At 33.9% G+C, this 25373-nt stretch overlaps 1 pseudogene across 1 annotated transcript; it reads left to right on the top strand.

Annotated features, from left to right (window-relative positions):
- Positions 1 to 4956: 4956 nt before the first annotated feature.
- LOC145328680 (polycystin-2-like protein 1 pseudogene) lies at positions 4957 to 8332 on the top strand (annotated as a pseudogene). The gene has a single exon (XR_013882546.1). The product of XR_013882546.1 is annotated as a polycystin-2-like protein 1 pseudogene (transcript).
- Positions 8333 to 25373: the final 17041 nt, after the last annotated feature.

The following is a 25373-nucleotide window of genomic DNA, read 5'->3' as shown; positions in this document are numbered from 1 at the left end:
GGTACTAATTCTGAATCAAACATTTGAAAAAATCCTGCTGTCCTCCCCCCTCTTCCCTCCACTCCTATTCTCACAACCCCTAACCACCCTCAACTCTCCAAAAAATGTCCTAGAATGCATTTAAAAAATCCAATTTAGCCGAAGCCTCAGCTGCAAAGCTTATTTTGTAATCAGCCATAAGATCAGCCGCAAGGCTTAATATTGTATTCAGCCGCAGCCGCATTCAGCTGCGCGGCTGAATTTAATTCAGCCACAGCCTCAGCCGCATGGCTTTCAGTAAGCCGCAGCCTCAGAATCAGCCGCGAGGCTTAATTATGTTATCAGCCACTCTCAGCCTCAGCCTCACTCAGCCGCGCGGCTTAATTTTCCAATCAGCCACTGTAAGCCGCAGCCGCTATGAGCCGCGCGGCTTTCAGTAAGCCGCAGCCTCAGCCACAAATCCTTCAGCCACTGTAAGCCTCAGCCACCCTCAGCCACTGTAAGCCTCAGCCGCTCGAAGCCTCAGCCACAAAATTCCAATTCAGCCACTGTAAGCCTCAGCCACCCCAATTCTTATTAAGCCTCAGCTGCATTCAGCCGCAGCCACTCTCAGCCGCACTAAGCCTCAGCCACTCTCAGCCACTTCCATAACTATAAGCCTCAGCCACATCAGCCGCAGCCGCAGCTGCAAATTAGGATTCAGCCGCAGCCGCAGCCGCAGCCGCGCGGCTGATAGCGCGGCTTCCGAACCCTGGTAAATTGGTCTAACAAATACTAAATAACAAATCCCCCTTTAACTTTTTAACACCTTTGCAATTTTCTGACCAACTTGCAAAAATGTAATCCAAATGATAAATATCTTCCTCCCAAAAATGGATGTTTTCTAAAATGACAGACAGATAGACTTTTGTACTTTTGGCAAATCTTATAACATTATTTGCACTTAAAGGCTTGGCTTTTTTATCGCCTCACCAAGTTATTTCTTTTACCAGAAACATTATCTATAAATTATTAAACCTTATCTAAACAAATTCAAATGTATTTGTAGAAGACTACCATTAGCCTCAGTCCATGCTTAAGAACTTAATTGATTATTTTGTACAGAGTGTAAGGCTAAGGAAATGACATGTTCAGAACTAATCGCAAGGGTTAGACCAATAGGATTTATAGAAAAATTAAATGGGGAAATTACCGCGATACATTATATAAAGTGTTTTGCGCAATTTTTTTTACAGAACATTTGTCTCTGTGTAAAGATTTAGCTCGAAAAAGGTATGGCAATTTTTAGCAAATCACCAATGTTGTAAAAATCATCCTTATGGTGTGCGCTCTTTTTAAATAGGGATCTAATATCTATTGTAAAATGTTTTCTCAAGCCTCAATTCCATAGGCGTGCAGTTTTAGGGAAAATTTATCCCCCCCCCCCCCATCACTTAGCGGCTGAAATTGCCCCCATGCCCTCATTAAATGTTTATATATATCCCATTTTGCTACCATGGAAAACAAATATAGAAGGGTGAGAATGAAGAAAACAAGGATGACAACATCTATAAAAGCGAAGCTCTGAAACGGTAGGACAAACGGACATTAACACTTGTATAATGTCAGAACTGAATAATCAGAATGCGAATGTATAAGAGTCAAAGCAAAATTGTAAGTAAATTTGTTGAAAAACTGCTTGATATAGGATAATGATTATGGACATACTTACTTTTTTAGGACTTGATTATAGAGTTGCTTCGCTTATAATATTGTACTTTGTTGTCCCAGGAATCAGTATACCAAAAATCAGACCAATCGGATAATTAGGTCACATACAAATTTGTTGTTAAAAATGTAAAAAAATCAACATGTTTAAAATGGACGTACGGACAATCTGGTAATGATTATAGAGTTGCTACGCTTTCTAACTCGTACCTAACTATTACAGGAATCACCATGCAAAATTTGAAATCGATAGGACAATTCTAACATGCCTAAATTAACGAAAAAAGCTATTTTAAAAAGTAAAAAAATCAACATGTTTAAAATGGACGTACGGACATTTTGGTAATGATTATAGAGTTGCTACGCTTTTTAAATCGTACCTAACTACTAAAGGAAGCACCATGCAAAATTTGAAATCGATAGGACAATTCTAACATGTCTAAATTAACGAAAAATGCTATCCGTGACGGCCGTACGGACGGACGGACGGACGTACGGACGGACGGACCGACCCTAATTATAGAAAAGCTTCGAAAAATAATAAGTAATTAGATAATCTTCAAGGTAAAGAAAAGCCATATCGTTTCATCAGTAAGCGAGATTTTTTGGTACAAACACACTGACAGACTTAGAGACACAATACAAACGCACAAACACACAACATGTTATTTTTATATAAATAAAGATGAATGACCATTAAATTTATGTTAGCCCACCCTCCCTATGTAGCAACATGGTTTTTTTTGTCTGGTACTTGTCACCAGTGGAATATTAAAAATGATACATCTGTATATTTCATTTTATTATTTATTTATTTATATATTAAATATTGTATTACATATTATATTATAAGTGTTTTCGTCCCCACATATATTTTTGTTCTCATTTTAAAAAAGATAAAAAATTGAGAGTTTTTTCTCTTTACAATGATACCAAAAATAATCATATTATATTCAGTTTTCTATGAATATAAAAATGTACAATCATAAGATTAATCCAGCTTTGTTTGTTATATTATATTATAAGTGTTTTCGTTTCCACATATTTTTTTGTTCTCATTTTAAAAAAAGATAAAAAATTGAGAGTTTTTTCTCTTTACAATGATACCAAAAATAATCATATTATATTCAGTTTTCTACGAATATAAAAATGTACTATCATAAGATTAATCCAGCTTTGTTTGCCTTGGCCTTCGGCCCCTCGGCGCCAACAAAACTGGTTTTAATCTTAATATTTTTCATTATCCGCGTAAAGCTGTCTATAAAATGACGCGATAAATAACTATTATTAGTTTAATACAATTTTGGTTTAAATTTTATAAAAGAACCAAGCTTAAATAAAACATTAAACCTCAAACATTACATAGGAAATAAATGGAAGTAAATCAAGCAATTTTAAAATTTGCACATTATTTTGCCAAGAGTTTTATTTAGAATATTTTGTAAAATTGTTTTTTTTGGTAAAATCCTAAAAATGTTTTGTGGACCATTGAATTATCTCCCCCCCCCCCGCGCCCATACTTATCCTTATAATAAAGTAACAGGGTGTCTGTCTTTTTGTTTGTTCAGAAGAATCTCGCTAACTGCTGAACCGATATGGTTCTCCTTAACAAGGTAGCTTCTTATAGGTCCTGGAAAGGTTTATAACTATTTTGGGAGAAGGAACCACCAACCTCACAAAAGAAATTGCCTGTAGCAAAGTGGTTTATCGAATTCAACTCCCCTCTCCTCAAGTACCAATAGAGGCTATTAGGGGCGAAGCCGCTAGTAATTTTTAAAGTGATAAAAACTTCAAGTTTGTTTACGGTTCATATTGGATTAAAATGGTATCTTTTATATTTGGAAAGCTACTCTCTAAAAAGTTTTAAGCCTAAAGCCTAAAGAACATGTAGTGAGATTATAAGAGATACGACAAATGACAATAAATGTACATACATTCCCAATAATAATAAACATAATTATAGATTTAACTTATTGGTTAAAATGTTGGATAAAACACAAGTTTGGAACCAATCAAACGAATTTAAATAATTACACTCAAAGTTTTTGAGCCAACTATTAAAACAACGCAATAATAACGTTTGTTGATAAAACTTAAAAGTGCAAACTTTTAACAATTATTATACAGTTGCTACGCTAATCATCCAGTGACAGTTTGTCATGGGAATAAATAAATAATGCAAAATTTGTGTATGTGTGTGCGGTCGTGTGTATGGTTAAGAGGCCAATTTAAAATGCTTTCCTTAATTCTTCAATAAACACTTTTCCAGTATCATAAGATTAATACTAGTTTTGTTAGCCATGGACTTCGGGGCTAACAAAAATGGTTTTAATCTCATTATTTTTCATATTTAAATTCGCGGCATAAATGTCTATAATACGATACGATAAATAACTTAATTCTTCAAGAAACAATTCTCTAAAGCAAAAAACGCGAGAGGCAAAGATAAAGTAAAATTCAATATATATGTTACAATAGAGCTTTGTTGCAAAACTGTCAAAAACAGAATACTATTTTATAGTTCGTACTTACATTTATGGGACTTGATTTTAGAGATGCTTCGCTCAATATACAAGAAATCAGTATTCCAAAAATTAGATATATAGGATAATTACATTACAAAAAAATGTTATCTAACCGTTACGGACGGACAGACAGGCCCTAAATACAGAAAAGCACAATGGCCAAATTAAAAGTCAAGTTTAACAAATGAACATGTCCACAATATTATTTATTTATGGTAAAACACACAAATCATAGAGGAATTACAAAATGTAGATTCATCATTGTAAAAACAAACATATTTTAGAATCAAAGCTACCTTACAACCTGCTAAGTATTAGACTGTAAAATCCCAGTATTAGACCTCACATACCCTCTCCAAAAAAATAGCACAAAACCTCCCAAATACTAATATTAAACCTAAAAAAATGAAGTAGTTAATTTCAAGCTATCCTACTATATAAACACTAAAGTTTTTGTTTAAAGCTTCTAAACGGTTAGAGTCCTCCTTTTACGTTTAAAATAGGCCCAAAGATGGTTTTGTGCTATTTAATTTTAGATTAAATCCATGGGATTTTTATGCCTTTTTTTAATACAAGGGCGCACCTGCTAGATAGAGTGATTTTACACATACAACTGGTAATTTAAGTTAAAAAGATATATTTCATAATTTTGAATTTATTATTGGTCTATGACCCATGATTTATTAATATTTAATCAGCTTTATTTACCTTCCAATTAAGTAAAATATTTCAGTCTATGATAGAACTCATTGTGACTGATTAATATATAAGCAGATTCCAATAAAATTTGTATATTAAACTGTACTTTTCAGGAGAGCACAGTCTTAATCCTGATTAAAAATGTCGGACTCTGAGGATTCTGAGGCTGAAAAATCAAGGAATAGTAATTTATAATATGTTCAAAATGCCTAAAAATCCAAAAGCAATTATCATTATCATAAAATTTAAATTAGTAACCTTTTTTTGTCTGTAGCGAAGGATCTCACTACCGCTTAACTGATATGGTTCCCCTTCATAGTGAAGCTTTTTATAGGTTTTAAGATGGTTTTATTTTATTTTAAATGATTAATTCTTGCCTCTTGGTATCGTTTTAGGCTATCTTATTTTGAGTAAATAAGTCTGGGTATAGATTTTGGCATTTTTTCTGTTTTCCATATCCCTATGAATATAGAGTCTTAGATGCTAGGGGTGCAGCCGCTAGTTGGTTTATAAAATGTTACAAGTAATAATGTATTATTGTAATTAGAATTAACTATATATATACACTGTAAAACTAAATATAATGTTTACATTTTGATGCTTCATTATAGAGCATTTGAGACTTTAATAATTTCATTTAAATGTTTTCATTATGAATAAATTACTCTTATTCAAGGCCTGGAAGTAAAACATCTGTTGGTTCAAACAGGCCTTCAACTGCATTCATTGATCCAAATGAGAGCAAATCCAGTCCTTCAAGCAGGAAAAGTAGTGTGATAAGTTCACAAAGCAGGAAAAGCAGTGCTCTGCTTCCAGCACCAAGTAGAGGGTCTAGTGCTTTATCACCACAAAGTGCTGGAAGCTCAAGGCCTTCAAGTGGAACAAGTGTGGCCTGGTCTGACAAAGAACCTATTAAAGAACAACCCAAGGAGGCTGTTGACAATGAATCATTTGTAGAGGATGGTGGTTCTTTGTATGAGGAGGAAATAGATGACAAACCTTTCAAGGGACCAGATGATATTCCTAAAGGTTGCTGGTACAAACTTACATCATGTCTTGTTCAACTTTGGTCTCAAAAAGGCGATGGTGAATCCATTGACAGAGAATTTGAAATTCGAACCACTATCCGTGAATTAGTCATCTATCTTCTTTTTGTTACAACTCTACTAGTTTTGACATTCAACACAAGCAACTTTAGGTATCATATGAATAATATGATAAGGCAACATCTTGAAGAAAAATTAGAAGATGTAGAACAAGTCCCTCAATTATGGCTTTGGCTTGAAAAGGAATTTATACCAGCTGTTTATAATGACAAATGGTATAACTCTGGAGAACTTGGAATTCCATGTCCTGATGGTTCTACAACAGGATCCTGTGTAAGAACTCAGGCTGACAAAAACTTCTTGTATGAAAATAGAATGCTTGGTGTTCCACGTCTTAGAATGCTGAAAGTGCGCAATGATTCCTGTTCAATTCCACCATCATTTGCTGAAAACATTGCTGTTTGCTATGGAAAATATAGTGAAGCAATTGAGGACAGAGGTAGATTTAGCCCTGGTAATCTTAGATTTACACATGTAGATGCTTGGAGGTTCCAATCTTCAAAAGAACTGGAAACTGGTAAATTCTGGGGAAAGCTTGGTTGGTATGGTGGAGGTGGGTATGTGCAGAATCTTCACACAACAAAGGAAAGATCTGAATCAATAATAAGAGAACTGAGAGAATTTCTGTGGATAGATCGTGGTACTAGGCTGCTAGTTCTTGATTTGACTTTCTACAATGCTAATGTCAACTTCTTCTCAGTTATCAAAATCTACTTTGAGTTTCCCCCAACTGGAGGATTAGTTAAGGGTATTGATATGAGAACTGTAAAGCTTGTTAGATATGTAAACAACTCTGATTATTTCACCATGGGATTCGAAGTTATTTTTTCGATACTTGTCCTCTACTACTGTGTAGAAGAATTGCTAGAACTCTCAAAAAAGAAATATGAGTATTTCAAAAATGTTTGGAACTGTATGGATATATCACTCATCTTGGTATCTCTGTTCTCAATAGGCTTATCTATTTACTTTGAGCTTGTCATTGGATTCTATCTAAAGCCTTTACTAGCTGAACCAGAAATGTTTGGTAATTTTGAGAATCTGAGTTGGTGGAATGAAATGGTCAGTATCATCTTTGCACTCAACATTTACTTCTGTTGGCTAAAGATTTTCAAGTATATCTCCTTCAACAGAACCATGGTGCAGCTACAATGCACTTTAGGAAGATGTGCTCCTGATGTTTTGGCTTTCTTGTTTATGTTTCAAATTATATTCATGGCCTTTGCCCAGTTTGCATACCTGATCTTTGGAACAAAGATTGACTATTTCTCTACAGTAATTGACTCTGCATTTACACTTATGAGAACTATGCTTGGAGACTTTGACTTCCCTGCACTTCAGGAAGCCCACTACTTTTTTGGCCCTATGTTTTTCTTTATGTATATTTTCATTGTTTTCTTCATTCTTCTGAACATGTTCCTGGCCATTATTAATGACACCTACAGTGAAGTCAAAGCTGAAATGGAAGAGAGCAAAGTTCAATTTGAGATTTCTGATTTCTTTGCTAGAGGATACAACAATATTCTGGGAGCTGTGGCCATGAGAGATAAGATGATTGATATTGAGAATGCTATCAAGTTGGCAAATGCAGATGGCGTTGTCACTTATGAAGAAGTTAGACAGGAGTTGAAAAAGTGTGATTTTTCAAATCAGGAGATTGAACTATTCTTTAACAAATCAGATGCAAATGGTGATGGACTGCTGGATATCAAGGAGAGTGGGGACTTTGTTGAAGACTGTTGTGATGATGATGTCGATGACATGTACAAGGATGAAAAAGGTGCTGCTGCAATGCTAAATGATGAAGAAAAAGAAAAGCCTGTGACCAATGCTGAATTTGATATCCTAGAGATTAAAGTATTGAAACTGGAGAAAACCCTTGGAACTGTCATTGACAAAATTGACAGTGTTCTGGAGAGAATGGAGGGATTTTCTTCAAGACCATTGACTTCTCAGAAGCCGGAGGAGGCTGGTAATGCTACATTTATGCTGGACATGACTGAAAATGGTCAGATTGAAGATTTTGTACCAGGGGACGGCGATGAGGGTAATGCTACATTCACTTAAACTTTACCACGAAGAATTTCGCATATGACAAAAACAAATATTATTTGTTTAAATTATTTTGCTAGAAATTCATTGCATAGTTCTAAAGAAGAAAATTCTATTACATTTATTTTAATATAACTTGAAAAAAAAGTAAATGGTGTGTTATTGAAAAAATTATTTATCCATTTATCAAAATATTTATCCACGTGTGTGATGTAAATCATTTTAATAATAAATTCATATTTTGAAAAAAAAGTGAATTAGCTTTAAAAATTTTGACATTTTATGCTATGTAAAGATAAAACATGAAGGATGACAACATAGGCGTCCAAGGGGGGGGGTAATGGGCCATTTGGCACCCCCAAACGATTTTGGGGGTGCCGTAGGCACCCCCAAAATTTTGTGAACAATACCCCCCCCAAAAAAAAATTACCCCCTCCTTGGGGGTGCCGTAGGCACCCCCAACGATTTTTGGGGGGGTATTTACCCCCCCAAACCATTTTGGGGGGGGGTAATTACCCCCCCCAAAATAAATGTTCTTTAAAAAATTTTTTTTGGGGGGGGTATTTACCCCCCCCCAAATTGAATGTTCTTAAAAAAAAAATTTTACTGTCCAACCATTTAAAACAGTTCTTAACCATGATAACAAAAAATTTAATAGTTTGATCATGTTTTATTTGCTTGGGCCTTTATAAGGGCTAAAACCATCCCGGGGATCTATGATGTAATTGTAAAGCACTGAAGATTCCATAAAATAGATACCTAACTAAATTAAATATTTCATTAAATAATGAAAAAGAATTTCTATAGGCGATTTCTTTTGGGAGGATGTCAGGGTGTCTCAAAACTAGTTATAAAACTTACCAGGACCTATAAGACGCTTCACTTTAAAGTAAAATCATATTGGTTCATTGGTTAGTGAGTTAATTATTGTATTTTTATGTTCTAAAGAATGAGATACTACTATATATTTGAATAGTAGTGGCGCCCTTAGCATCTAAGAACTCGTGTTTTCTAAAGGGTAAAAAGGGAGGAGAAAAATAGCCTAAAACCACTCAAAGGATTGACCTATAATAGTGTGGAACCATCATGGGATCTATGTGAAGCTTTCCTAAAAAGGAGAACTCAGTATTAAAAGTAATGAAATCTGAAGCTATAGTCAAATAAACCTTACTTACTACTTTATGTTATAAGATAGTACTTATTAACTTAATAGATTAGGTAGGTGCTTTTTTTACATAATTAAATTACCCCCCCCAAAAATTTTACCCCCGGGGTAAATTAGTTTGGGGGGGGGTAATTACCCCCCCCAACAGATTTGGGGGGAGTATTTACCCCCCCCAACAGACTTTAGGGGGGGTAATTACCCCCCCCAATCAAATTTTACCCCCGGGGTAAAATTTTGGGAGGGGTAAAAAAAAATTTCGGCGCGCTTCGCGCGCCATTTTACCCCCCCCAAACACGAATTACCCCCCCCCCTAAAATTTTTTACCCCCCCCAAAAAAAAAAGCTTGGACGCCCCTGGATGACAATATCCATTAAAGCGAAGCTCTAAAATCAGACAGTACAACAAACAAACATCAACACTTGAGGAGTGCTAGAACTTTAAAAAGCAGAATATTAATTTAAAAGTCTAAATAAATTGCAGATTGATTTGTTGCAAAAATGCAGAAATAAAGAATGCTGCTTTGGAATGTTTGTACATTTGAATGAATTGATTTTATAGGTGCTTCACTTAAAATAGTATACCTTTTTGTCCCGAAAATCATATTTAAACAATGCTGACGACAACATTGATAAAAGCGAAACTCTAAAATTAGGAAGGGCAAACAAAACATAACATTGAAGAGTGTTCAAACTTATAAAAAAAGAACAATAATTTGTAAGTCTAACTAAAATTGTTCATAAATTTGTTGCAAAAATTATAAATACAGAACACTGTAAAGAGACATTCTTTCACTTTTAGGATTAAATTATAGAGACGAGTTTTAGAATATCTTTGCTTACATAAAAATTTTTGTGAATTCATTAAATGTCTAAGAAATGTTAAATGTGATATTTAGTTAAATTTGTGAAAGTGCAGTTTTCTGCATTCCGTTGACGCACTCAAATATTCTGTCATAGCTGCAAAATAAAGAGATAAATTCATATGTAAAGTAACAGGATATATGTCTGTCTGTACAGAAAGATTTTGCTAACCACTGAACCAATATGGTTCTCCTAACCGTTTAATTTTCCCTGGGTCCTGGGTATTGTTTTTATATTTTTTCCTATGCAAGTCCCCCCCCCCTTTTTTTTTCATATGAGTAAAAAACATATTTTTAGCTCTCATGCGAGACCATACCTTACAGGTTACTTTACATTTGGGGCTCTACTATCCTTTCCTAACCCGAATTTTTCATAAAAAAAGTTGTTTATTTGTATGGACCATATGCGATATGAAGGTAACTTTTAGCCAGATATATAAAACTGTATACAACCTTTGAATTAATTTATTGTATATATCTTTATCCGTGACTCACACTAGGATTGTTTATTTTTCTTGACATCTAATATGACTTCATATTGCAAAAACAATTTTTATGCTAAAAATGGCACTGAACATTTAATTATCAAAGTACATATTAATAATATTTCAAGTATGGCTCGAAACCGATTAATTAACAGGTTAAACGGTTCTCGGCAATACTGAAAAATCATGTATAGCATCCTACTGCAGACAATTTTCCACGAATACTAATACAACAAAATCATTAAATTGAAACCAAATTTGTTACACGGGCTTTCAGCAACTAGGAGGCTGACAAAACTGGATAAATATTATAGTTTTTTCATTTTCATATCAGTGGAGAGCTGTCTATAATACAAAAAATTAACCTCTCCCCCTCCAAAAAAAACTTAAATTTAAATAAAAAAATAAAATCAAAAATTGGGGAGGTAGGTAATTTTTTCTAGGGGGCGTAGCCGCTGGTACTAAATAACTTGACAGTATAATTTAAGAATGAATTTAATTATTAAGATCTCTAAAATGACGGCATAATTAGTTGAAGGCAAGACAAACAAATGTTGATATTTTAATCAAATTTATTGAATATGTTTATTTGCTTATAAATTGAAAAGGCTTAGTTTCTTAGGAACATGCAATCACGGAAATTTGTTTTATAAAAAGTTGTGATTACAGACTATACGAGCTATTAGATGAACTGAAATTCAATATCCGAATGTGTACACAATTTCCTTATGTGTACACAATTTCCTCGGTATTTCCTCATCCTATCTTAATATTTACTGATAGCTAAAAAACTTCAAACTTCAAAAAAATCAAATTTGAATTTATAAATGATTTATACATTATACATTCAAGATTTTAATTTTTAAGATTTTGATTTCTTTTCTTTTTTTGAAGTTTGAAGCTTTTTTAGCTAGTAGTAATTATTGAGATAGGATGAGGAAACACCATGAAAACTGTGTACACATTCGGAAATTAAATTTCAGTTTATCAGCAATTAGTCAGGGAGTAAGGGAGGGGACAATGGGCAATTAATTCAATATAAGAGTTATCAAAGAAAGGGCATTAAATCCAGTTTAATCCAATAAATTTGTAGGAAATTATAAAGGGATTGTTAATTGAATAATAGATTTCCATAGCGTCATGTAAAGTGAAATCACAACTTGTTTTTGATGAAATATATTGAGGTTTTTTGGTGTGATTTTTATATTAAAAGATTATTGGACCCGGCCAGCTGCTAGCAAGAATATGACTGCCCCTTTTTATTCTGTTTATTTCCCTTGCCCCTTGCCCCCACCTCCCTTCTCCCTTCTCCCCGTCTGCTACATTCCAAACTAACACAACGAGTGTTTATTTCCCTTCCCCCCACTTCCCTCATCCCTTCTCCCCGTCTGCAATATTCAAAACATACATAACGAGTAGCGGCATTCTATGCACATTCCCTTTAAGCTAGTCCCCAAAGTCTGAGACTCCTAAAAATTGAATATTCGATCCATTGTCCCCTCCCTTACTCCCTGGCAATTAGTACTTATAATGTATGGTTTAAAACATCGTAGCTAATCTTTAACTAGTTTGGCTAGTTTATTGTAATTTTTGGTTTGTCAATGACAATGTTAATTAACATTTTATTTTTCCTATTACTATAATTGTACAAATATCATATTTATCTACTGTACCTTTATAACATTTCTTTTTAAAAGCGAAGATTTTCTATAATTAGGGTCGGTCCGTCTGTACGTCCGTCCGTCCGTAATTTTTCGCTAATTTAGGCATGTTAGATTGTCCTATTGATTTCAAACTTTGCATGGTGATTCCTGTAGTAGTTAGGTACGAGTTAGAAAGCGTAGCAACTCTATAATCATTACCAGAATGTCCGTCCGTCCATTTTAAACATGTGGATTTTTTTACTTTTTTAACAACAAAATTTTATGTGATCTAATAATCCGATTGATCTGATTTGTGGTATACTGATTCCTTGGACAACAAAGTACAATATTATAAGCGAAGCAACTCTATAATCAAGTCCTAAAAATGTAAGTATGTCCATAAACAATATTCTGTATCAAGCAGTTTTTCAACAATTTTACTTACAATTTTGCTTCGACATTTATATTCTGATTATTCAGTTCTGACACTATACAAGTGTTAGTGTCCGTTTGTCCTACCGTTTCAGTGCTTCGCTTTTATGGATGTTGTCATCCTTGTTCTTTAAAGATTATTGGGTTGTTATTGCTGCACTGTCTATTGGTATAGTTGTCTTTCAAAAAGACTAAAACAAAGTACAGAAAAGGCAACGTGTACGTTTATCTACATTTTGAAAGTTTTATTAATGGATAATGTGAGAAATTCTGGCATACCCTAATAAAATGTTTCTCCCAACTGGCTAATATAACGACCCTCCCCAGATGAAAGACCCCCATCCTCTCCCCTGACCATGGAGGAACGTATTAACTAATATCTGAGGACTAAATTATCAACCTAAATTAACGACAAAAATTCCTCTGTCACAATAACCACATATTCTATATTCAATGTTTTTTTAACCTGCCTACGGAACTAGCTTATTGTTTTGATTTGAAAACTGGAGGGAATTTAGAAAAATATTGTGTTAAAATGTTTATCTAACATTTAGGGAAAGTTACCCTTTAGTCAGTGATCGGCAGCTGCAGCATATAAGAATTTTCAGCCGCAACAATGCAGATCTATGGTATAGATGTATATACAGATAATTTCCTGCCCCCCATTTCCGAGGATCATTTTCGTCTGCTAGTAAATTGTTTTCTGCTACTTTGCTGTGTTAATATTCCCGACACTATTGGTATATTTTCAAAGACCTTATTGAGAGTCGGAACAAGTTCCTTGGGATGGGGACATACAGTTATCTAACCCCTTCCTCCTCTAGTGTTTTACTCTAATCATTGAACCAACAACACAGCGACGAAGCTGCGTCCTGGTTATGAAGATGTAAAAGAAGCCAGACATTTGTATTAACCAGCTAAAAAAGGGGAAGGATTAACCCCCCCCCCCCCATTTTTTCTAAAAAATATATTATAAATATACCATCGAAAGGGTTATCACCCCCTCTCCTCCCCGTCTCTATCACAGTTTTCGATCTTTTCATTAAAAGAAAAAGACAACCTCGCGGCTAGCGAGCCCTCCTTTGTAATTAGCAATAACTTAGATTTATAAATTGATTAACCTTGTTAAAAGCAAAGCTTTTTATCCATTAGCGTCTATAGTTGTAGATTACATTCACTTTAAATATTTTACAAAACTAAGATAACATTAACAAACAAATTTTAAAATAATAAAAGCACCATAATTGAAAATATACTTGATTAAAGCAGCTTATAGTGCCTATAAAGAAATAACGTCATACAATACAAATGGTCGATGATAGCCCAATAAAAATTTTACCATTGGTCTATATAAATGTATACTGGCCTAAATTGGTCATTTGTACTGTATTACGTCATTTTTTATAGGCAATATAGGCTGCTTCACTTCATTTTAAGACAGAAAGTGGCGTATAAATAAAATTTCTTCTTAATTTTTCACCACTTGAATATTCGAAGTATGGGCTTGTCGGCGTGGCAGGGAGGGGGTGTCAAACCCCTCTTAAAAGATAATTCCCTCATTTTTAAATCCCCAACATGGTTTACACCCAATCTGGCAAAATCCTGTTCACGTTCCGTAATTCAAAGGCTATCAAATAAAAGCAATCTTTGTTGTAACAAGTAAGAAAATATGCAAACAAGCGAACAGCATAATACAGTTAATTACATCAGGGATCTAAAGGGATAAGACAATGGATGATAAATTGATGTACATCCCCAAAGATGATACACAAAATAACACCTTATGTAATTAAAATTAGTGGTTGAAACGTTAGGACACTTAACTTAATGAACAAACTAATCAAAATTCAATAAATTTTCAAAGAGTTATATGCTAACGAATAAGAAAACGTTAGTATAAAATTTTGGGTCCTAGTGTAATTACAAGCTCAATGTTCACTCCTTCCCTGTGATCACATACATACATGTTGTTATATTCAAAATAAACTAGGTAAAGGGATAGTCAGGGATAAGTCAATGACCTGTAAATTGATAACTCTTTCTATAGTTATTGGTTGAAACGTTTGGACACTACTTATTTTGAAGTGAACAATCAAAATTCAATAAAGTTTCTGAGTAAACAAAAAAGATAAAGGGGTTATAAAACTTTGGGTACCAATGTAATTAATAGCCTATAACCTATAATGAAAGGAGTGGGGACAAAACACCTAATTTAAAAATACCTAATTTAAAAATGCCTAATTTTATAAATGTCTAATGTGACAAAACACCTAATTTATAAATACCTAATTTAAAAATGTCTAATTTAAAAATACCTAATTTTAAAAATGCCTAATGTGACAAAACACCTAATTTTAAAATGCCTAATTTTATAAACACCTAACTATAAATACCTAAGTTTAAAAATATCTAATTTTAAAATACCTAATTTAAAAAAACCTAATTTTAAGCATATCTTAAAACTGTTGTTGAATATATTAAACCGGCGGCTATGCCCCCTAGAGTCCTCGGGAGCGATTGCAGTGCGGAGGGGAATTTAATAAGTCTGGGGGGGGGGAGTGGGTTATGACCCACCTCCAAAATTTCAAAATATAGTTCGAAATAGAATATGTACGAACGGACCAACCCTAATGATAGAAAAGCTTCGCTTTTAAAAATAAAATTTTATGATTAGTTTGTGGCACCTCACATGAGCAGGGTTGTGCAAAACCCGGTTTTTTTTTAATACCCCAGGGCCGTGGGTAATAGGGATTTTACCTGGGTTTTGGGGGTATTTTGGGGTTTTTGGGGTTTTTACTGTAAAAGCTAGAATAATATAAGATATTTAATTATCTATAATACAAAGTAGCTTGATTCTTGTCCCTTAAGATCCCAGTAACCACTGAACCGGTTGGATTCTACTCTTCAGGGAATATATAATGGTTTTAAGCTATTTTCTTGAGGGATGGGAAACCGACCCCCAACCTCCCCCCAAAAAACAAAAAAAATCCCTCAACTTTGTTTAAGGCAGTTAATTGAAAAGGTTGCAAAAATTATTTTTTTTTTAATTGCCTATTGGGGTAAAGCCCATAGATGCGAGGGGCGAAGCCACTAGTATAATATATGATAGACGAGTCTTTCTATGGCGCAGCGAGTTTCATAGTATTTTCACAGTAGCTTTTCTCTTATTTCTACCCCTGCGGGGTAATCATTAACCTTTAGCTGTAGCATCGCTTTCTTTGGGGGTGATAGTTGACCTGACCATCCCCCATTTTAGTTCTAGTTTTTAAAGATTAAAGAAATATAAAAAACGGGGGGAGGGGGGGGCGGATTTTTTGAATGGGCGATTTCTCATTGGAAGGTGTTGGTAACCTCCCCAAAAGCATTATAAACCATGAACTACGGGAAGCTTCATTGTAAAGATGAACCATATTGGTTCAATGACTAGCAAGATCCTTCAGCCAATTGGATTAATGTTATCAATATTTTGAGTATTTTAGTGAAAAAAATAGATATTTCAGAATTAGGCATTGTTAAATTAGGCGTTTAGAATTAGGTATTTTTAAATTAGGCGTTTTTAAAATTAGACATTTTTAAAATTAGGTATTTTTAGTTAGGCATTTTTAGTTAGGCGTTTTTAAATTAGGCATTTATAAATTAGGCATTTATAAATTAGGTGTTTTTAACGTAGGTGTTTTTAACATTAGGTATTTTTAAACTTAGTTGTTTTTAGTTAGGCATTTTTAGTTAGGCATTTTTAAATTAGGTGTTTAGTCCCCACTCCTAATTAAAGACGTACATACCCTAAACATAGAAAAGCCTCTCGTTGTGTTACAATAATCTGAATGATAAGTGAACCATTGTTTCATATTTATCACAATAGCAGGAAGGGAGGGGACATTAGGGTGTTTTATATATTAGTCCCAAAGGCTTCATATTAACGCTTTCTTATTAGCTAGCTTAACAACCTTGAGAAATGTTATTGAATTTTGATTGGTTGGATTTAGTTAAATATTCAAACGTTTCAACCAATAATTGTAATCTACAGAAGGGGTATTTGGTGTATCATCATCTGGGATGTTCATCGATTTATTGGCCATTGTCTTATGCCTTTAGATCCCTGACTAATAGTTTCCTCACGAATTCATGGACTTATAATCAATTTTGCATCTCAATATTAAATAGTTACATTAAAGTAACCGGATGTCTGGGCATCTCTCTGTCTATAGGTTAGGATCTCTAACCACTTGACAGATATGGTTCTCCTTTACAAAGTAGCTTCTTATGGGTCCAGGGAATGTTTATAACTACCCTCCCATGAGATATCGACCCTGGAAAACAATAACCTCCTTAAAATAAGTGTAAATGCTTTTCTTCTAAAAATAAATTGGAAAGGAGGATCGACTTACTGCCTCCCCCCTTCTTTTCTGAAGAGCCCCTAGAGACCTCTAGCAGCGTACTGCTAGTAATATATATTACAGAATTTAACATTTGATTTTTTTGAGGATAATGTCAACAATTAAGAAGGATCTCCAAGTCTCCCTTGTTTGTTTAAGTCCCTAAAGGCTATGGGCAACACCACAGTTCTTTTTATAAAGAACTGGCGCTTACATTACAATTGTACAAAAGTTAATTCAAAATTGCATGAAACTCTGAGTTGCATAAGGAAAATTTAGATTTAAATACAGTTTTGTTCATATGTTATTTGTCAACAATTGGTTATAATTTTATGTAAATTATTTAAATATTTTTGGAAGAAAGACAAGTCATTAACATTATCATTGAAAATAATTGTGAAATATTATATTATATTCTATTATATGCAGTAAATGTAAGGAAAAACAATTATCTGTATGTGTCAATAGTAATCCCTATATAAAAGTAACAGGATGTCTATGAGTATGTCTGTCTGTGCGTCTGTCTGTTTGTACCTAGGGTTCTCTAGATGCCTCTAGTGAAAAATCTGTTTATTTTAAAGATTCGCTACTAAACCCTTTTAATGCTCAATAGGTTTTCAAGTTGCTTATTCATTGCTTAAACAGTTTTTTTAGCTTTTCTCTAAATGGTTTCAATTAGCAACAAGAACGTTATTATTAAAAATAGCAAATCAAAAATCCGTTAAAAAAGTAACAGAATGCATGATGTCTGTTTGTCTTGTGTACCGAAGGATCGTTCTAACCTGGGAAGGTTTAATTTTTTTGGGTGGGGGAAGGAAACCACCAAATCTCCAAAGATAAATCACCCCTAGAAAAAAATGACCCTCGAAAATAGTAAAACCTGTAGGAATATTTATGTTTAATTTGATAGACAAATTTTAAGTCTTTGTTAGAGGTTATTATTACTTATTAATAATTGAGGACTATGAATAAATAAATACAAAATTATTGAACTTTTTCACTGAACAGTAAGTTACTCTGAGTTAAATTTTTTCTTCCTATTTTCACAGTAGCTTTTCTCCTATTTCTAGCCCCTGTGGGGGGCTCTAACCCTGCGGGACCAATTGCACAACCCTGCGGGGCAATCACCTAACCCAATATAACTTAACCTAACCTAAAATAACCTATCAAAAGCCATTTTGAAAATACGACGAATTGCCACGAAAGGGACTATAACCAGTTTTTTAGCTACGTAATTTTATTCGTTGGCTTAAAATATTTGGTTCCTTTCGTTAAAATTAATTTATTGGCTCCAAACTATAAGTGACCAAACTTCAAAAGCAGGGTTAATTTTGTTTAACATCATTGGGGATGTATATCAATTTATCGTCCATTGTCTTATCCCTTAAAATCCCTGTATTTTATAAAAAAAAAAAAAACATTATAAAAACAAAATAAATAGAAAATTATTAATAATACTAGCAAAATCACTAAAAATCACACAAAAATACAAACACTTTCTTAACTGCTAGGAAAAAACAAACTAAAGAGTAAAGATTCAAGAAAGATTTGAAAAAGAACGCTAAATCCAGAGTCTTACATGAAGTATCGGTTCCAAAAGCATGCTGTAATGGTTATTAACAACACTCTAACATACTTTCAAAGTCTAAAAATTTGCTGTTATTTCAGTAAATCCGCGGGATATGATGTAAGAAAGATGGGTAGAGAGAATGGGTAGGGATAGAGTAACATTATATGGGTATGAGGGGGGAGAAAGGGAGATCGATTTCAAGCCTCTGAATGTGTGAGTGTGTGTTTGCGTCCGGCCGCTCAAAATGCAAAGTCAAATGCTCAATTTTCGCCCTCTCCCCATCACCAGTAAATTTCGCCACTCCCGCCTTTTATCGACTTGTTAACGCAAAAGTTATTTAATCACCCTTCCACCTCGGTAGCGAGGATACACTATAATTATAAAGTTTAGTCTGTCAGTCCTTTAGGAGAAAGTTAAATGGAAAAAATAATGGATTTAATGTTACCTGTTTCTTAAAAAAGTATTTATTCGATGGCTTAAAATTCTTTAAAATTTAAATTATTCTTGATTTGGTTGTACAAGGCAGCAGTATCCAAACTCTTCTGTCAATAATTTAATATAAAGGTAGGGTTATTTTGTTATCATAATTGGGGGTACATTAATTTTTCTTCAATGGCTTATCGCTTAACCCTTAACGGTCGGGGGGGGGGGCGTTGAACGCCCCCCCATCCGGTTTTTTCTATCTCATTTTCTGTGTGTGAAAGATAAAGAGCCCAAACTGCTTGACTTTTTAAGTATGTGTATGACACATAACTGAGAGTTGGATTTTTTTGAATATCTCCATCCTGGCGGGCACAGGATGCCAGCAAACTTGGTAGGGTCATCCAGGTAAACAGCAAAAATATTTTTTTGACTAAAACAAAGCATTTTATCATACCAAAATACTAAAAAATCCTCTAGTAGTACATCCTTATATAAAATACAGGTGTTCAAGTCACTTTCAGGTTCCAGGTATGATCCTGCAGGTCCTGACCCTCCAGGTCTCCAGAAATCTTTAAAAGGCTCCTGTGGCCGCATTTTTTTACTTAGAGACTTCAAATTTTAAACTTAAGCTTTTTAAATATGTCTACATAACGTAATAAAATTTCATGAAGATCCGCCGCCGTTTTCCCGCCGACCGCCGACTGCGGCGGCTGGCAGCTGCCAAGTACAGCTGCGGCCGCTGAAATTTATATTTTGATATTTCAAATGTAAAATTTAAATAAAGATAAACATAAAAAATTTCTTCTAGATTCAAAAATAAGAAAATTACAGCCGTTTGAAATTTTTAAGTAAACAAAGACCTAAAAACAAAGGTTGTTAAATAAAAGGGTGAAGGAAGCGAAAATTGACTTAGACTTTTAAAAGGTCGGAAATTCATTATCAAACAGGGGACTTGCACAAAAAAAATTAGCCCTCTAGCTCTAATAGGAACTGAGATAATAAGGGGGGGCGTTGAACGCCCCCCCCCCCCCCCCGACCGATTAAGGTGCGGCAAGGGGCCCGACTGTAAAGGGTTAAGATTATTCGCTATTTCTAGTTGTTCAATTTTAGAAGTCATTGTCATTAAATCACTAATATGTGACATTTGTTACAGATTAGCTTCGCTTTGGAAGAAAAAATGAAATAGGATGTTTTATAAGATAAAGATAAAGGCGTAAAATTTTTTTCTGGTGGTTCATGTGTATTTTTAGGGAAAATTACTTTTTCTAGTCATAGCGGCCAGACCGCTCCTTAGCCACTTTTTAGCGGCCAGCCGCTAAATTTTAAAACAGCTGTAGATCGGCCAATTTTGCAGCTAGGATGGCCAAATTTTAGGACGAACTTTTATGATGAAAAACGGAAAATAACGGAAACCGCCATTTTCGGCGGTTACGGCGGTAAAACGGCGGTTGGCGGCGCAAATTAATATTTTATCTGTTTATTATTGCTCAAGGATTTACCAAAAAAAATTATAGTTATCTAGCTGTAATAGAGCCACGATATTCATGATAAATGTCTGTTTAAAAGCCGGACAAAAATCGGTCATAAAGTCGGTCAGGGAGCTGTCAAACGGTCATAACACCACTTTTCTCAGAAGCTCATTAATATCTAAGTATTCACCAAAAAAAATTAAGTTTCTATCTTATACACAAAAGTCATAATGTAGAAATTAAGATTTATTTAGAATTTTTTCAATTTTTTTTTGCTACCCAACCGACTTTGACCGGACACCACGACCGACACAGACCAGATATCCTAATAAAATCAACTCTTGCCGACGTATAATTACTAAACTTAAAAAGGCATGAAGTTACAGCTCTCCATCTTACCTACAAAAAAAAATGAGATTGAAAAAACTAGAGGGGGGGCTCTTTGACCCCCCCCCCCCGGATCTGTAATGGTTAATGATTCCTTTAATGATATGAGAAACAAAACTACTTGGGTGTATTTTATTAATTATCCTATCGATTCAAAATATTGCATGAAGATATTTGCAATAAAATGGTATAATATAGAATTCTATAACTTCATAAGAAAAAAGCAAATCAATTTTGTAATTGTTTGATTTCTGAAAGGATGATTCTTAGCACGATTAAGCAAGAAGTTATATCAAGCATAGCTTCTCTATTATTATATTTTGAGAAATAAAATAGAATATTTTCAAAATTATTAGCGGCTGCGCCCCTAGCATCTAGAGGTTCTGTATTCGAAGTGAGGACAGAAAAAAAATTACACAAAGCCAGTTTAGGACTTAGCTAAAAATAAAACTGTCTAGAACCTCTGTGGGAACTTAATCAGTTTAATAGTTATAAAAATCTTAAGCTACAGACCAAAACAAATCTTATTAATTATAGGATTAGTACTTTTTCTACTATTTGGTAATATTTGTTTGGTTTATACATATTCGCTTCTATGTATGTTGTAATCCTTGTATATACATTAATATAATGTAAAAGGGTGGATAAAACAGCATGACTTATTATACTTTGCTTTTTGTCTATTAGGGAACTTTTTGATTTACTCTCATTGTAACTAGAAGCTTCACCCCAAAAGGTGATTTGGTTCCAAACGGGAGGGATGGTACATTAAACTGTAAGTAATACTAGTACCCAATGTTTTATAACCACGTTATCTTATTATTCGTTGGCTTTAAAATTTGGTTACTTTCATCGAATTTTGATTTGGTGGTTCTAAACTAGCAGTGTCAACTCTTTCAAACAATTATCTTAATCTGCAATCGATCGTGTTCATGGCTCAATAAGTAACGCATCCGCTCGTCGCCGAGGAGGTGAAATGTTCGAATCTCGGGCCAATACCGCGTCATAACTAAAGACGTTAAAAATGGTTCCTATTGCTGCTAATATCAGGTTTCCCGACATAGATACTAAGAGTAGGGGAATGCCATGGCCCATAAACAGGCGCAACTCACTACCATGCACAGTTAGCACTACTCAGACAAAGGTCGTGCAATCAAAGGGTTGGTTGTCTGATGGATGTTACTTAACCTAATCTCCTTGGGTGTTAATCATCCCATTACACGTGGATGATGCTCTGAATTCTCTAGAATCCCGCCATTACGAGGTATTGGTAATAATCTGCAAAAGGGGTAATTTTATTTATCAACATATAGGATGGAGATATATTTATCGTCCATTGTCTTATCATTAAGATCTTTTTTTTATTATTTTTACTCAGAATCTATCAAAATTATGCCTCTAAAAGCAAACACGTTAGAATTTAGAATATCTTTCATCTGAGAACAAAATCAAAGAGTTTGAACAATTTTTATTTTGATTTATAACATCCTGTATATTTATGAGTTGTAATAAAAGGTTTTTAAGTTACAGAGGCGTGCAGAAGGTAGTTGTAGTGGGTTTACCCACTGCCCAGGCAAATTTTGGGGGATTGGTTACCCCCTATATTAAGGGTTTACACTCCTACACCCTTCTAAATTCCTTTCTTGACATGGGTCTAATTATTTTTGATGTATATTCCACTAACCAAATGATAGACTAAGGCTCACACCCCCTAAACTCTTCTGGCAATAAAGTAACACCTCTCTTGTTGTCTCTAATACAGCATTACCCCCCCCCCCCCCACCATATAATGCTCACACCACTCTCAATTGTTGGTTTAAGGTATGAATTAAAAATATTTTGTGTGATCATCATACCCATGGCAAAACCCTATGCACGCAACTGTTATTAGTAGAAGTAGCACAGATACTGTATTGTGAAGGTTAGTCTTTAAGTCGTTACATTCAAGGAAGTTAAAGAAAACGACTAAAGCCTTGATTTTGCTTTGATGTTATCTAAATTACTAGCGGCTGCATCCCTAGAATCTAGAAGCCCTGTATTTGGAGGGGTAGGGACAGGAAGATATTTGAAAAATATCCTAAAACCATTCCAAGACTTTAATCTGAGAATATATAGCCAAAACTATCCAATAACTTACGTGAAGCTTCTTAAAACGACCAAGCTAATATTGCTTGATTCACTTCTACAAGAGACAAAATGAATTGAAAATGATTGCTAAAATCGAAATATATCTTCATGTCTTAGAATAGTGTATTTTTTTAGGTTGAAAAAACATTTGTTGTTTAAAATTGACAGCTTATTGTTGCTGCGCTATTTGTGAATATTTTTAAACAATTCTTTTTAATTTATTTTACAATTTTGTTTAAATTTATAAAAATATTCTTGATACTCTTAATAATAGTTACTCTATGAATACAAAATCAATATTGAAAGTAATTTTGATCAACATAAGATAAACTTTTTCTTATGTTGGTTGCTCATCATACCAATATATTTGAAGTTTACAGGATAAAGAAACAGATAGTATAGTTTAGTTAGGATCAGAATAATGGATTGTCGTAAATTTCGTAATTATAGGAAATTAAGGAATGGGGGGGAGGGGTGTTAAAAAAAGAATATGTAGTAGGAATATTAGTAAATTATACTGGTACCCAAAGTTTTATATTCACGATATCTTATTCGTTGATTAACAAACATTGGTCACTTTTATTGAATCTTAATTGGTTTGTAGAACAGTGTCCAAACTCTTTCATGAAATACCATAATCTACAGAAAGGTACATTTTGTTTATCATCTTCGGAAATTTTGTCTTATTCCTTAAAAATCCCTGTTTAAACTAGTGCATTTTAAAAGTGTCTATGTATTTATCCATGACAATTTACTTATTTAGATGTTGTATAGATAAATTATGACTCATAAAGAAGGTTCATCATTACTCACAAAAGCGATTCAATAGCTGAAAATAACCACCTATAATTTAACCCATAAAGTTCGAGAAGTGTGAAGAGTTGGCCCCCCTACCTTAACTTTTTTTATCCTATTTTACATGTGTGAAAGATAAAGAGCAATAATCAACCAAATTTTTTCCAGAAGCGATTTATCTCGGGAGGGCGGGGGCATAGACGTCCAAGGGGGGGGGGTAAAAAAAATTTGAGGCGCGCTTCGCGCGCCATTTTACCCCCCCCCCCCAAAATAAAAAGCTTGGACGCCCCTGGGCGGGGGTATCTTTCCAAAAGTTGTTAAAACTCTGTCCAGCAGTTAGCGAGATCCTGCACACACACACAACTAGACATACTCATGGATAATGGAATACTAATTCCTAGGACAACAAATGTTATAAGCGAAGCATCTCTATATTCAAGTCCTAAAATGCAAGTATGTCCTTAAACATTAATTATTAATGTTTATTATCCTGTATTTATTCAGTTTTTCAACAAATTTATTTACAATCTTTTTCGACTTTTATACATTTGTGTTCTGATCATTTATTTCTGACACTCTACAAGTGTTAATGTTCGTTTGTCCTACTGTTTAAGAGCTTTGTTTTTATAGAAGTTGTCATCCTTGTTAGATAAGGAATAACCATTTTGAGACCGTCACACGGCATAGTATAACTAGTTGAGTTGCTACGCATCCTTAAAAGTCGTTTCTAACTCTGTTTATTTATGAAAGTGATAGTAGTTTGCAAAAGCTATTTGCGTATATGCAAATTTAATAAAATTTTTCTTGTAGACTGATTCAACCAAATTGATTTCGCCCACTCACCTGTCTGAGGATAGATTAGACCATGTAAATTTAGACTTTATATAAGACAATGGATATAGAATATGTGGATATATTGACAGGGGAAGCTTTGTCGTTAATTAATGTTACTAATATGCACCTCATTTATTGGTCATTTCGTTCATCCAGTAGGAGGTGAGGGGATTGGGTAAAGGTGGTGGATGGGGGGTATCGTTATTTTAGCCAGCTGAGGGTATCCCTTTACTAGAGTACATGAATATATGGTGCAACATTCAAGTAATAATATATCGTACAGATATATCAGTACAGATAACGATTATAATCGGTACAATTTAAAAAGCGTAGCAACTATATAAACAAGAAAGTTCGTAGGTTTATTTTAAATATTGTGTTTTTGGCTTTTAAAAAACAATACTTTGTATGATATAATCAATTAATGTTTAAAAGTAGTTCATAGTAAAAGTAAATTATCATAAGTTAAGCAACTCTATAATCAATTTTAAAGTATAAGTAAAACCTTAAGAAGAATCCTCAATTCAAGTAATTTTGGAAAAGAAAAATATGAACAAGGATGACAACATCCATAGGTATCGAAGCAAAAAAATTATGCATTAGAATTAATTATTGTCAAAAATAGGAATATTAGAGAGAGAAAAATCACGAAACCTTTTTTTATTTTTACATTTCAGTCAACAACGGTCAATTTAATTTGAATACTACAAACCTAAATGATTTTGAAAATCGAACCAAAA

The sequence above is a fragment of the Acartia tonsa genome, chromosome 9 (assembly GCF_053477335.1).
Source record: "Acartia tonsa isolate MP-2025a chromosome 9, ASM5347733v1, whole genome shotgun sequence".
Lineage (NCBI taxonomy): Eukaryota > Metazoa > Arthropoda > Copepoda > Calanoida > Acartiidae > Acartia > Acartia tonsa.
This window is presented reverse-complemented; position numbering and strand designations above follow the sequence as displayed.